Below are 3,192 nucleotides of genomic sequence, written 5' to 3' on the forward strand. Positions count from 1 at the left end.
CTATGATAAAAATTACAGTCATCTACAAGCTTTGCAAGTGGGAAAACCTGAAAAATCAACAGTATATCAAATACTTGTTCTATATAGTCAAAACTAGTGCTCTGTGTAAATAAAAAACAAAATAAAGTTATTGGAAGTTTCAATTATGAGCTTCAGGTTAAAGTCTGGTGTTTAGTGTTTTACCTTCATAAAATACTGATTTTACGTTTTGTTAATCTCAAGAATTTAGTAACATGTTTTTCAAAAGGTTGGAAAATGCAGAATTTAGAGTAGTGTTTTTACAGAAGTTTCTGGGGGAGGATACACCTGGACCCCTCCTAGAACTGCTTCAGTCCACAGCTGCTGAGTTGTTCCTCATTGCTCTTTGACTTCAGGTGTTCAGTTTTAAATTAATTATATTGGTAACTAACTTAATTGGACAACCTGGATTCTGAAGATACATTTGGTGAATGTATAAAAATTGGCAGTGAGATTTTTAAAATTGTACAAGGGGCACCACCTGAAATCTTATAGCACATCAGCTGTGTTTCTCAACATAAAATGATCTTGTTCTAAAACTCTGGCATGAAAAGCTTTATTAAATGCTTCATCTTTACAGTAATATAAAAATATACTTGGATCAGGTTGATGAAGTCTGCTTAAATGGGATATTTATTTTTTAAAAAATGACATAGTAGTCATTGCTACAGAAGAAAACTAATTAGGCGTTCAGGTTTGCCAAAAATGATGCAGCGGCTCTAAAACGGAGGTTTGATGAGAAGCTTTTTCTCTCTCTTGCCCTCTTTTGCTCTGTACTGCTAGTTTGAGAAGACGGCCCCCAGGCTGATTGTGCTGCTGTGTTCCAATTGATTTTGACAGGAAAAGGCCCCCAAATCTCCCTGAGCGCTCTGTGCAGTTGACAGCCAGAAACATTGTGCTGTTAGAGATGCAGCTGCGACAGCTTAGGAGCCGGTGCCAGAAAGCCTGTTGGCAACATTTCAGGCTCCTCGGAGGAAGTCGTGTTGATGAGGAGCAGTCACATGTTGGCTTCAATTTCCAGCAACCGTCCTGTGTTGGGAGGGTCGCAGAGCTGCGTGATCTGATGGCACGAAAGGAGTTTAAAGATGGGTTCCACCTGAGATGAGGACAAATCTACCTTTGTGCTGCTTCTCCGGCAGAGGAATTTGTGCTGACACATCTAGAAAAAAAAAAAGTTCCTGGAACAACACATGAGCTACGTCTCAGTTATTGTTTCAAAAAGAAGAAGCCTGGGTTGTTTCAGAGGAACGCCTTCAATTCAGTCACACCTGAGTAGTCTTAGAGCTAACTTTTCTGCATTTCATGAGATTTTATTGGTCGTCATTTTTGTGTTCTGTAGCAGGAGTTGTGACAGAGTGACTGAACCCACTTCTGGTTTATACTGTTGGAAAGCCTGTTAAATTCCCCTTTAAATGGTGCCACATTTTTAAGGAACATGCATTTGTGGGATGAGCAAGAGAGCTGAGTATGTGGGTGGCACAATTGAAATACTGTATTTGCCAAATCTTTTCTGTCAAACAGCTTATTTTGCTGTTACTATTGACACACAAGAATCGGCATGTCACATTTGACAGATCAAGTTGCAGAATTATTTGGAATGAGCTCTAAAATTGACTGAAGTAATTGCCAGACATTCGGCCCCCTGAGCTGTTGGCTTTGTGTCCGTGGCAGTAACTTGTAAAGACTGCAGTTTGTTTCTTTGTCATCTCAGTCCTAATTCCTCTTCATAAAGTGTGTTTCAGGTTTTTATACTTCAGCACTCACCAATGCAATCCCAAGTGTCCTTAATGGGTAATGTAAATAAAATTAACAAGTGTCTAACCTGCAGAGCTTCCTGCTTCATCACAACTTTGGATGCAGGTCAATGATTTGCCGGCTGATCCATGTTTTTTCCAGTGGAGCTGTCTGGATAGTTGGCACAGAACACCGGTGGTGCATGGAAGTTTAGCCATTTGACTCTGACAAACTTTTTTAATTTCTCCTGAATGTTTTTGAGTTTACATGTGTGTGTAACTCACAACCGAGGTCTGCAGAAGAGCATCTCTGAACTCACAACACGTTGAACCTTGAGGCTGATGGGCTACAGCAGCAGAAGACCACACCGGGTGTCACTCCTGTCAGCTAAGAACAGGAAACTGAGGCTACAGTTCGCACAGGCTTACCAAAACTGGACAATAGAAGATTGGAAAAACATCGTCTGGTTTGATGAGTCTCAATTTCTGTTGCAACATTCAGATGGTAGGGTCAGAATTTGGCATCAACAACATGAAAGCATGGATCCATCCTGCTTTGTATCAACGGTTCAGGCTGGTGGTGGTGGTGCAGTGGTGTGGGGGATATTTTCCTGGCACACTTTGTGCCCATTAGTACCAAATAAACACTGAGTCAATGCCACTTGCTGATCATGTCCATCTCTTTATGACCACAGTGTACCATCTTCTGATGGCTACTTCCAGCAGGATAACTCTCTATGTCATAAAAAGTGAATCATCTCAGACTGGTTTCTTGAACACAATGAGTTCACTGGACTTGAATGGCCTCCACAGTCACCAGATCTCAATCGAACAGAGCACTTTTGAGATGTGTTGGAACAGGAGATACCCATCAAGGTGCAGCCGACAAATCTGCAGCAATTGTGTGATTCCATCATGTCAATATGGACCAGACTGAGGAATGTTTCCAGTACCTTGTTGACTCTATGCCATGAAGGATTAAGGCAGTTCTGAAGACAAAAGGGGGTCAAACCCGGTACTAGCAAGTTGTATCTAATAAAGTGGCTGGTGAGTGTAAATCCAAACTTTGTTGTTTTGTCAGCCTGTGGGTTTGCTAACAGAGGTTGAGCTGATTTAAACCACTTTTCTTACAGAAAAGATGTCAAACATGTACAACTTGATGGCGACACTGAGGTGGGGATAGAAAACTAATTTGTCAGCAGTCCTGTAAAGTTTCTGAAGAGAGGGTGAAAGTGATCAATGAAGTTCATTTAAAGCATGGGTCCCCAAACTTTTTCCTGTAAGGACCACATAAATTTTCCCTTCCCTGGTTGGGGGCCGGAGTCAGTTTGTAACAGAAAAAGTGTGACTATTGCAGGAGTGCCTAAATGTAAAAAATTATTGTTTTCCAGAAAGCACAATCAAATAACCCTCTCTGGGTTCTTCACAGTATGTATTCTGC

Source organism: Austrofundulus limnaeus, unplaced genomic scaffold, assembly GCF_001266775.1.
Source record: "Austrofundulus limnaeus strain Quisiro unplaced genomic scaffold, Austrofundulus_limnaeus-1.0 Scaffold46, whole genome shotgun sequence".
Classification (NCBI taxonomy): domain Eukaryota; kingdom Metazoa; phylum Chordata; class Actinopteri; order Cyprinodontiformes; family Rivulidae; genus Austrofundulus; species Austrofundulus limnaeus.